Raw genomic sequence first — 12,431 nt, forward strand, 5'->3', positions numbered from 1 at the left:
GACATTAAGGTCAAAATCATTACAAGAGATAAAGAAGCACACTTCATGTAATAGAGTATATATTGCTATTTTTATTAGTGTAAAAATTTACCACAAATATAGCAGCTTAAAATAATACACATTTATTTTTCTCACAATTTCCATGTATTAGAAGGTCAGGAATGGCTTATCTGAGTTCTCTGCTTTAATCCCAAGACTCTGCTGCTAAGTCACTTCAGTTGTGTTTGACTCTGTGCGACCCCAGAGACGGCAGCCCACCAGGCTCCCCCGTCCCTGGGATTCTCCAGGCAAGAACACTGGAGTGGGTTGCCATTTCCTTCTCCAATGAGTGAAAGTGAAAAGTGAAAGTGAAGTCGCTCAGTCTGTCAGACTCTTTGCAACCCCATGGACTGCAGCCCACCAGGCTCCTCCATCCATGGGATTTTCCAGGCAAGAGTACTGGAGTGGGGTGCCATTGCCTTCTCCACCCAAGACTCTAACCAGTATCAAAATGCTATCAGTATGTTTGCTAGACTTCATCCTCACTCATGAATAGGCCTAATGAAGAATATGTGTCGGGAAATGTTATTTCACTGAATATAGGTTTTTGTGTTGACAAGAGTTTTCTTTCACGGAAACTTGACTGTATTAGAATTCTTCAGAGGAACAGAAACAATAGCATAGAGAGTTGATAGGTAGATAGATAGATAGGAATGTAAGAGGAAATATATTATAGGAACTCATTTTGTTATGAAAGTTGACATGTTCCACAGGCTAGAGAACTAGGAAAATCTGTGTTATAATTCAGTTCAGGTCTATAAGTCTGTGAATCAAAGGGCTGTTAGTGTAAGTCCTAATCTGAGTCTGAACACTTCAGAACCAGGAGCATTCACATCCAAGGACAAGAGAATATGGATGGCCCAACTCAAAAAGAAAAAAAAAAATCACCCTTCTTATATGTTCTGGTTCTCTTCCATCCTCAACAAACTGAATGATGCCCACTGTGCAACGGCACCCCACTACAACACTCTTGCCTGGCAAATCCCATGGACAGAGGAGCCTGGTAGGCTGCAGTCCATGGGGTCGCTAGGAGTCGGACATGACTGAGCGACTTCACTTTCACTTTTCACTTTCATGCATTGGAGAAGGAAGTGGAAACCCACTCCAGTGTTCTTGACTGGAGAATCCCAGGGACGGGGGAGCCTGGTAGGCTGCCATCTATGGGGTCGCACAGAGTAGGACACGACTGAAGCGACTTAGCAGCAGCAGCAGCACTGGTGAGGGTGCTATCCTTCCCTCAGTCTACTGATTCAAATGCTAATTTCTTCTTTGGGTACTCTCATAGACATACCCAGAAATAATGTTTTCCCAGCTGCACTGGCATCTCTTAGCCCAGTTAACACATAAAATTAACCATTACCATACCATTTCATTATCTTCTGGCCAGGGAGGAATTTGCTCATTCAGGCTGTTGGCAGAATTTATTTCCTCATGGAAATAGGAAATAAATAGGACTAAGGGCTACAGTTTCTCAATGGCTGTTGGATAGAAGCTGTTGCCAGTTCCCTGCCATGTGGCACTCTCCATAGACAGCGTCCTCTCCTTATAGAAGAGGCCAAAAATTCAGTATAATAGAAATCACATGATTTTAAAAAATAAAAGGGATTTCCCTGGCACTCTAATGGTTAAGACTCTGCACTTACAAATTTGGGCTTCCCTGGTGGCTTAGCAGGTAAAGCAATGTGGGGGGTGACCTGAGTTCTATCCCTGGGTCGGGAAGATCCTCTGGAGAAGGGAATGTCAATCCACTCCAGTATTCTTGCCTGGAAAATTCCATGGACAGAGGAGCCTGGCGGGCTACAGTCCATGGCGTTGCAAAGAGTTGGACATGACTGGGTGACTAAGCACACGCTTACAATGGAGGGGGCACAGATTTAATCCTTGTTCAGGGATCTAAGATCCCACATGCCAAGCAGTGTAGCCAAAAAATAAAAAAATAAAAAATATACACTCTCTCAGAGATCATACAAAATGAAATAATAATGTATATTTTTAAATGGATATGAATTTTAAAATTAGACTTTAATTGTTTTGCAAATTAATTTTAACAAATATGAAGACACTGAAAATGTCCAGAATATTATCTTTGCATGGAAATGAATCATCATTATCATAAAATGAAGAAGGAGATAAGGGAGAGAAGAGAGGAATTTGGACTAAGAGGAAGGGGGAGAAAGGAGGAGGATAATAAAAAGATCCTCAAATATTTAGAAACAAATAACACATTTCTAAATGACAGATGGATCACAGAAGAAATAAAAATGTAAGTGAAAAAACATTCTGCACTTAAATCATACTGAAAACACAATATATCAAGCCATTGAGATAGAGATAATTCTTTGTAGAGGGCTATTTTTCAGTTTAAATGTATACATTTTAGAAGAAAGGATGAATACCAATTATATCAAGTTCCATCTCAAGAAATTATATTTAAAAACAGAAAATGAATCCATATAATTTGTATAAGGAAAGACATAATAATGGTAAGAAATGAAATTTATACGATAAAAAATAATAGAGCAATTAAGAATAGTAATACAGACAAAAGATGGATGCTATGCTTCAATAAAATTCTTATGTAAAATGACATTATGAAATAATAAAATGATAAATAATAAAATGTCAATCAAAAAGGTAATATGTCTATGCTGCTGCTGCTGCTGCTGCTAAGTCGCTTCAGTCGTATCTGACTCTGTGCGACCCTATAGATGGCAGCCCACCAGGCTCCCCTGTCCCTCGGATTCTCCAGGCAAGAACACTGGAGTGGGTTGCCATTTCCTTCTCCAGTGCATGAAAGTGAAAAGTGAAACTGAAGTTGCTCAGTAGTGTCCAACTTCTAGCGACCCCATGGATTTCAGCCTACCAAGCTCTTCCATCCATGGGATTTTCTAGGGAAGAGTACTGGAGTGGGGTAGTATGTAGAGTAGTAACTCAATTCCTTTTAATTGTCTTGACTGATTGCATTAAACAAATGTATTCTTTGAAACTTGAACAATTAAATGAAAAGGAAATTCCTGAAAACTACCAAACTGCCCTCTACAAAACACAGAAAAGCTTTCAGAAAACTGAAATGGTAATCAAATGTATCTCCTGAATATTACCCTCACTCACACAAATGCAAAGGTCCTCAGGCCATTTCATAATTTATTTTTACCAAATCTGCCAACTTGGTAACTGTTTCAAAAAGGAGGAAGGGAAAGAAAGCCAACTCTTTGCACATTCATTTTGTAATTCTAGCAATATTTTGAAAGGAAAATTGGACAGGGAAAAATGTCAAGAAAAGAAAATATAGAGCAAACTCATCTATGAAGGTTCATGTACAATTTTTAAATTTACCTATGCTTTATTTACAGTCCAACATCTCTACACTGTATAGATTACACTGTTTAAGACAAATTAATTTTAAAAATGCCCCCAATAAATAATTGGAATACTGGGAAGAATAAAATGAATTTGCCTTCAAAGGAAGATAACTATTTTCAGGACTGAGTTCCTGTAAGGATATCAGAAAATATTACTATTAACCTATAATTCAGTTCCTGCGAATATTAGCAATAAAATGTGGGACAGGATAAATATATTTTCAGGAATTATATGATTCAGAAAGTTTAACTTTTTAAAACTAATACTTGAGCCTCTGGTGGGAGGAACCCTGGAAAGAGTAAGAAAATAAACCAACATGAATTACAAAGCAATTTCTCCACCCCCTCATCCCCAGCTTTATAGCCAACCTAGGAAATAAAAAGTCCAAATGAAAATAGAAAAATAGGAAGGGAGATTCATCACATAATGAAAAGATAAACATATATTTCACATAGGTTTTCTGATTTAGGATTGCTTTTCATTTTTTGTGACTACTATCATACTTGCAGAGGATGAGATGGTTAGATAGCATCACCAACTCAATGGGCACAAAACTGAGCAAATTCTGGGGGACAGTGGAGGACAGAGGACCCTAGCGAGCTTCAGTCCATGCAGCTGCAAAAAGTAGGATGTGACTTAGCAACTGAAAACAACAGCAATGAGAGCAACATACTTCTTGTTTGAATAACTGTCAAAAAATAATAATATACGCAGTATTACTAATTTACTTCAATTTTTAGTATCACCTTGGACCACAACATGAATGAATCATGATTACAGATAAAAGATGGACATAAATTTCTAATTTCTTATGTCAGGTATTGGAAAATTGATAGAAAGTGTTCAAAATTGATTTCTCAAGAAATAACTATAATTCTAACTCCAGTGTTGAAGTTTATTGCTTAAAGTTTAAAACAGAATAAACTACTAATAATAAAAATAAAAACTATCAGAAAACTAAAACTATTAAGGTCTGGACAAAGAAAAAGAGGTCAGGAATAAGGTATTAATAAGTTTAATAACTCTTATGGGGAAATGATATATATTGAAAAACATGGATAAATCACGTGACCAGAAGTTTCTATATATTTCTTATTGTCATTGGTGATGATAAGAGAAAATAATACATTATTTCTGGGGAGTGTGGTAGAATGCACTTGGAGGAATACACAACTTTTACTTTTATAAAATATATTTTTGTATCTGCCTCTGGATATATTCAGTACTTATTTACCTGTCATTCACTACAGGTATTCAAGCACTTAGCATGTCTTAGGATTTAAACATGAGGTGGAGAATATAAAATTAATTAGGTTATAATTATTTATCTGTTTTTTTACTAATTTTATTTGGAGAGTAAAATTGAAAAGTATAAACAATACTGCAGGTTTCCAAAGTAAAAGTTACCATGTAACTTTATTGACACTACTTCTGTTCTCTAGCCATTTGGAGGTAAATTCCTACCAAGACGTTTATTCTTTGTGCTGCAGACTCTCCTTTATGTATCTTTTTTTTTTTGTCACATTATTCTTAGAGCAGTTATAATGTTCTAAACCTTTCAGATACATTAACTCATCTTCACAGGAATCTTTGAGAAACTATTCCATTAGCCCCACTTGAGAGATGATACTGTGAGGCACAGAGCCTAAATGACTGATTTTATAACATTTCAAAATGGGAAGACCAGGATTTGAACCCAAGAAGACTAGTTCCAGATCCTGTGGACCTAAAAACTGTGTGTTTCTATTATGGAACAAAATCTAAATGCTAAATATTATTATTGCCTATACCATTCCAAGCCCCATCAGTTTGCCGGTATTTGTAAAACTGATGCCCAAAATGGAATGGATGCAATTCCAGGGGTAGTCTATTCCAGAAAGATTAAAATTAAGACACTATTGTCCTCATTTTGAACACTCATCTCTGATGGACTTTTGTGTGTGTGTGGATAGTTTCACTTGCAATGAACTTCATGTTGTTAATTTCTTTCTCATTTTTTTTCTTAAGACTCATCTCTTTGATCCTGTCCTTTGGATATTTTACAGCCAAGTATGGTCATCTGCCCTTGATATATTTTTCCTATTTCTGGCTGAGGAATAAAATCAATAGCTAGTCAAGGCAGCAAACTTTAGTTTTTTTTGGTTAAAAACCTTGACTCTCAAGTCAGACTGATTATGCTCAAATTCCAACTCCGTATACCTCACTGAATCTCAGTTTTTTATCAGTCAATCACTGCTACTAATTTTGTAGGGGAACCATCTCATATCTCTGAAGCAATATTGTAAATACCTAATAAGCTATGTGTCTAAAATTGCACAACTAATCATTCCACTTCTTTCTTTTGGGTGGTACTCTATTGATGTTATAAGGTAATGACATAACTGTAATGGGTGCTTTTCATTATCATTTCTAAACTAGAGGAAATGTGTGCAGCATCTGAGATTTTTAAAAATATCATAGTACATAAAATACTGACTAATCATGGAAGATTCTCAGTGATCATGTCCCAAAGCAATGAAACCAAAAATAGTGGGTTGATCTAATATCATCTGTCTTTTTTCATGTCCCTTCTTCCATTCCCCAGGTTTAGTAGCAACAGGAAGGAATTGCTCTCTGTTCCTGAGTTGGCTTTATTTTGAATAGACTCAGCAGGAGATCAAGGAAACTTTCCTTCCTCAAAGAACCATCAACTCTTTACATTGATAGGGACCTCAAAGCATATTCTAGTTAACTCTCTATTTCATGGCTACATTCCCAGGACATCACCTATTTCTCATTCTCTATCCCACACACTGCTTCTATATATAGCCCCAAACCTGTATGCAGGTCAAGAAGCAATAGTCAGAACCAGACATGGAACAACAGACTGGTTGAATTTTGGGAAAGGAGTACATCAAGGCTGTATATTGTCACCCTGCTTATTTAACTTCTGTGCGGAGTATATAATGCGAAATGCCAGGCAGGATGAAGCAGAAGCTGGAATTAAAATTGCTGGGAGAAATATCAATAAGTTCAGATATGCAGATGACACCACCTTTATGGGAGAAAGCAAAGACAAACTGAAGAGCCTCTTGATGAAGGTGAAAGAAGAGAGTGAAAAAGTTGGCTTAAAACTCAATGAATACTGAATGAAAAACTAAGATTCTGGCATCAGATTCCATCACTTTATGGCAAATAAATGGGAAAACAATGGAACCAGTGACAGACTTTCTTTTCTTGGGCTCCAAAATCACTGCAGATGGTGACTGCAGCCATGAAATTAAAAGATGCTTGCTCCTTTTAAATTCATAGAAGAAAATCTATGACCAACCTAGACCATGTATTGAAATGCAGAGACATTACTTTGCCAACAAGGGTCTGTCTAATCAAAGCTATGGTTTTTCCAATAGTCATGTATGGATGTGAGAGTCGGACCATAAAGAAGGCTGACCACTGGAGAATTGATGCTTTTGAACTGTGCTGTTGGAGAAGACTCTTGAGAGTCCCTTGGACTGCAAGGAGAGCCAACCAATTCATCCTAAAGGAAATCAACCCTGAATATTCATTGGAATGACTGACACTGAAGCTGAAGCTCCAATACTTGGCCACCTGATGTGAAGAGCCAACTCACTGGATGCTGGCAAAGACTGAAGGCAGGAGAAGGGGATGGCAGAGTACAAGATGGGTAGATGGCATCACTGACTCAATGGACATGAGTTTGAGCAACTTTCAGGAGATGGTGAAGGACAGGTAAGCCTTGCATGCTGTACTCTATGGGATTGCAATGAGTCAGACACAACTGAGTGACTGAACAAGAACAGCCTGAAATACTAAGTCAACCTCTCATAAGTGAAACAAAAATGGATATTTTAAAATTACTTTTGTAGCAAAAATGATAGAAGAAATGCAGTTTTACAATTTGAATATAAATTGTGACTCTGATTTTTGGAAGGTGTGGGGGTTCATCCTTTTGAGAAATTGATGAGTGCTCCAGTCCTTTCCCATAGAGAAAACTCAAACATATTTACATATAATTCTACATACAACTTGAAGGAGTTTAGGGAATTCTTTTAACCCATCTATGGAATTCAGATTTTTAAAAAATGACCTGTAGTTCTTCCAGAGCAAATGTTTGTCTGCATACCCTTTAGCATCTTTTAGATAAAAACATTCAATGTAGGTTATTACTTTGTATTAAAATACTTCATTTCCCTGGAATTGCACAAAGATCTTTACAATATCTGGTTAATGGACAGAAACCTCCAGTTAGCTCAATCTAAGGGAAAAAGCACATTAGAAATACATCAGCTGATATGAATGGTCTTGTAGAGCTCAAAAAAAAAAAAAAGACAATGGTGCATGTCCAATATTTAGGTTATAATATCATCTTACTTTCCCAAAGCTCTCAACACTGTGAGATCCCAGTGATCGCTCGCTTATGCTAGCAGACTTAAAAACATCCTATGTCCCCATATGCTGGCCTGTCAATTACACAAAATATTAGAAATTGCCAATGAGATTCAGAAATGACAGTGAACTTTACTCCCTACCTTAGGAATGGTGGAAAGTTAAAGTTGCTTTGTTAGTGTCTTTTTGGTGGTATTATTCTCCTGTTGTTGTTATTACTTTTCTTTGTTGGTTTTAGAAGAGTCAGGAAAGGCATAACTATGTTCACCACATTTGGGGAAATTCTATTTTGTAGGCAGATTGCTATATTTTTTGACTTGAGATGCTGTCAGCCTGACTGATGGGAAAGGGAGCTTGGGCTGAATATTCCTTAATGGGTGGTAGCTGGGAACATAAATTTCCTCTATGTGTTAAGGATATAAGACATCCCTTGGGTCTTGTTAAACTTTCAATTCCCCTTATAGTAAAGACAGTTCAAAAGAAAAACCAATGTAGTAAAATTTTATATTATTGTACTATGTAAATTCATACGAAAATCAAAGCATGGGTCCATATGAAAATGCAACATGGATATTTATCAGTTTATCACCCATCCAACTAATAGTGCCTTCAGAAATTGTTTTCCGAGCATTTTTTCATATCACTTCACTCAATGATAATCAAATAGTAATAAAATATCCTGCATTCATATATTTTTCCAAAGTGCTTTTATTACTATGGTCCCATCTGATCTTTATACCAATACTACAGGATTATCATAGGTTACATTTTCCCTTGGATAAAGAGATTAGCAAAGAATAGTGTATCCTGTATAGAAATGGTCTAATGATTCATTTCTATAAGTCATATTAAGCATAGTAGTAAGTGGTAAAGTCACTCAGTCGTGTCTGACTCTTTGTGACCCCATGGACTGCAGCCCACCAGGCTCCTCAGTCCATGGGATTCTCCAGGCAAGAATACTGGAGTGGGTTGCCATTTCCTTCTCCAGGGGATCTTCCTGACCCAGGGATCGAACCCAGGTCTCCCACACTGGAGGCAGACACTTTAACCTCTGAGCCACCAGGGAAGCCCTCATATTAAGCATATTTACCATAAAATTATTTGGGGAGGAGGATCAAGATGGCAGAGTAGGAGGACATATGGAACTCACCTCCCCTGACCAACATGTCAAAAACATACCTACCTGTGGAACAATTCTCATGGAAAACTAACTTGTAACTGGAAGAACTCCCAAACAGCTGAATCTGCAAGAAAGATCTCCATGTAACCAGGTAGGATGGACACAAAGGCACTGGGTCAGGACCTGTGCCCCTGGGAGGGATGTGTAAGGAAAAGAAGTCTACAAGTGTGGACCCTTGCTCTGGGGAGTGAGTAGGTCGAGTCACAATCTGCACACCCTAGTTCTGGGGTTCTGCACAGAAGAGACAAACACCTGACCTACTGGAAAATCCACTGAGGCACACAGAGTATTGGAGAAACCTCCACTTCACTCTCAAGGAGTGTGCACATGTGGCTTGCCAACACTGAGGGCAGCGAGGGCCATGCACTGGGGGTGAGATTATGGCAACAACTAAGTCTAGCTATGCAGAGACAGACTAGGGTGCCTGGGTTGTGAGCCAGGTGGAGGCACAGAGTCCACTGTCAGTGCATAGGGCAGTGCCACAAGGACATGCAGTGGCCAAGCACTAAATTGTGAGTTCCCTGGGAGAGGGCTCATCTAGCTATCCAGGGACAACTCTGGAGGGTCTGGGGTGTGGTCTAGGTGAGGTCACAATGGCCACTGTCAGCATCTTAGTAAAGTGGTTGATTTTCCAGCAAGAGCATTCTGTCTCTGACCACTCCACACCACAGCTTAGCACTAGATCTGGGGCAGAGAGTCCTGGAAGGAGGCAGCCCAGATCTCAGAGGGCAGCACAGCCACCTCAGTTCCTAAAACCACAACACCCCAACCGCCAGCCCCAGCCTAGCACTAGATATTGGACCAATACAACAGAGAAAGGGTGGTGATATGGGGCTGCTTCTGAGCAGAATCACATAGCTAGTGATCATACTGAAACCAGCTCGCATGCCAAAATATTGGACTCTGTTTACACAGGGACGCTCCTACATAAAGACACACCTTCAAGACCAAAGTAGGTAACTGTTTCTCCTAAAGTCATACAGATAAAGTAAAATGAAAAAGCCAAGGAACTACTTTCAACAAAAGGAACAAAATAAATGCCCTGAAAGAACAAATAAAGAGCCCTCACTGATCTACTAGAACTTGTTTTCAAAAAGGAGGTAATAAAAATTCTGAAGGAATTTTAAAAGCATTATTAATGGAAATACAGGCCACCAATAAAAATTACATAACTCAATTGCTGAAATAAAATCCAATCTAGAAGCAGTGAATAACAAGCTAAATGCACAGAACAAAGAAGCAATCTTGAAGACAGAATAAGGGAAATTATCCAAACAAATGAGATTTATGGGATAATACAAACAATGTCTAAACATAAAGGGGTTCCAGAAGGAAAAGAAAGAGAAAAAAAAGATTGGAAATGTCTTTGAAGAAATTATGGCTAAGAATGTCCCATACCTAAAGAAGGAAACAGAGATCTTGATATAGAAGAAAACAGGGTCCCAAATAAGATGAACCTAAACAGACCCACACCAAAAACATTTCATAACTAAAACAGCAAATTTAAAGATAAACAGAGGATTCTAAAGGCATCAAAAGAAAAACAAAGTCATTTACAAGGGAACCCCCATAAGGTTATCAGCTGATTTCTCTGCAGAAACTTTGCAGGCCAGAAAACAGTGGAATGATATATTGAAAATCTTGTGAGGGAAAAATCTGCAACCTAGGATATTCTACCCAGCAAGATTATTATTTAGAAGGACATCCACCTCTTGTTGTGAATGTGAATTGATGCAATCACTATGGAAGACTGTATGAAGGTTCCTTTAAAAAACTAAAAATAGAGCTACCATGTGAGTCAGAAATTCCAGTCCTGAACATACACGTGGAAAATGATGAAAATTCTAATTCAAAAAGATACATACACTCCAATGTTCATAGCAACACTATTTATAATAACAAAGACATGGAAACAATCCAGGTGACTGTCAACAGACAGTTGGCTTAAGAAGATGTGGTATATACATATATGAAATATTACTCAGCCATAAAAAGAATGAAATGTTGTCATCTGCAGCAAAATGGACAGATGTAGAGGATATCTTAATAAGTAAAACAGATAGACACAAGTATTATATGGTATCACTTACATCTGTAATCTAAAAAATACAAATGTGCCCATATAAAAAACAGAAATGAATTCAAGTACATAGAAAACAAATGTATAGTTATCAAAGGGGAGATACCAATGGGTATAGAGAGACTAGGAGCATAGGATTAACATATCTGTATACAATCTTTTACTGTATACACAGGAATCAGTATTCAATGTCTTGTAATTGAATCAGTGTTCAATTCAATATGTTGTAAACCCTGTAACGGAAAATAATCTGAAAAATGTTATGTGTGTATTTTATTATATATCTGAAAATAACAGTATTGTAAATCAACATACTTCCTTTTTTAAAATCAAACTGAGAAAAAAATGATGCTTTTATGACCCCGTTATTCTCTTCCATAAACTACTGCAATAGAAAGGAAAATTTAGGGGGGATGTCTTATTTTTAGGGGCAACAGCTATTTAGAAAACTAAAAATAGCACAAGACAAGACATCACAGTAAACATATCTATCTCAAGGAAAACGGAGAACAATTTTTGTTGGTGTTAGTTCAAGGAAATGAAAACTTAAACCTACTTCTTAGTAAATCAGTTTACTCTTCATAATGAAATAGTACTGAAAGAATTGAAAGAAACGTGATATATTTGGCATGCATGCGGATACTGTGTTTCCTTCCTTCATGCAAGCCATTCCTAATTACCTCAGGCACTCCTTACAGAGTCCAGATTTAGTTTCATAGTTCTGTGCAACATAGGCAACCATCATCAGTGGATGAGAATTCCTAAGTGAGGTAAAGCTGTTCGGTCATTCCCTTAACTAAATATAAGTTTGCAAGTTCACATAATGTGACCAATAGACTCTAATTTGTATAAATCACCCATTCTCTGGAAAAAAAAGAAAATGTATTTTACAGTATTCGATAATAAATATGGGTTTTGTGAATGCTGATATTATGTGTGTGTGTGTGAGTTGCTCAGTTGTGTCTGACTCTTTGTGGCCTCATGGACTATAGTCCACCAGGCTCCTCTGTCCGTGGAATTCTCCAGGCAAGAATACTGAAGTGGGTAGCCATTTCCATCTCCAGAGGATCTTCCTGACCCAGGGATTGAATCTGAGTCTCCTGCACTGCAGACAGATTCTTTGCTGTCTGAGCTACCAAGGAAGTAGACAATAAATTGACTAATCAACCAAAACAAAGGAATAATAGGAATTTTTTTTTTCTCTCTGAATATGTGCTTTTTACTTCAGGTTCAGTTGGACAATGAATCATGGATGTGAATAAACAAGATTCACTCATGCACCTGTGTGCTTTGCTGTCCTATATTTACATTTGCATATAATATTCATAATTACTATATAGTTTCCATAACACACTAAGGAACTAAATTTAGGTCGCCAAGACA

The sequence above is a fragment of the Ovis aries genome, chromosome 19 (genome assembly GCF_016772045.2).
Source record: "Ovis aries strain OAR_USU_Benz2616 breed Rambouillet chromosome 19, ARS-UI_Ramb_v3.0, whole genome shotgun sequence".
Taxonomy (NCBI): domain Eukaryota; kingdom Metazoa; phylum Chordata; class Mammalia; order Artiodactyla; family Bovidae; genus Ovis; species Ovis aries.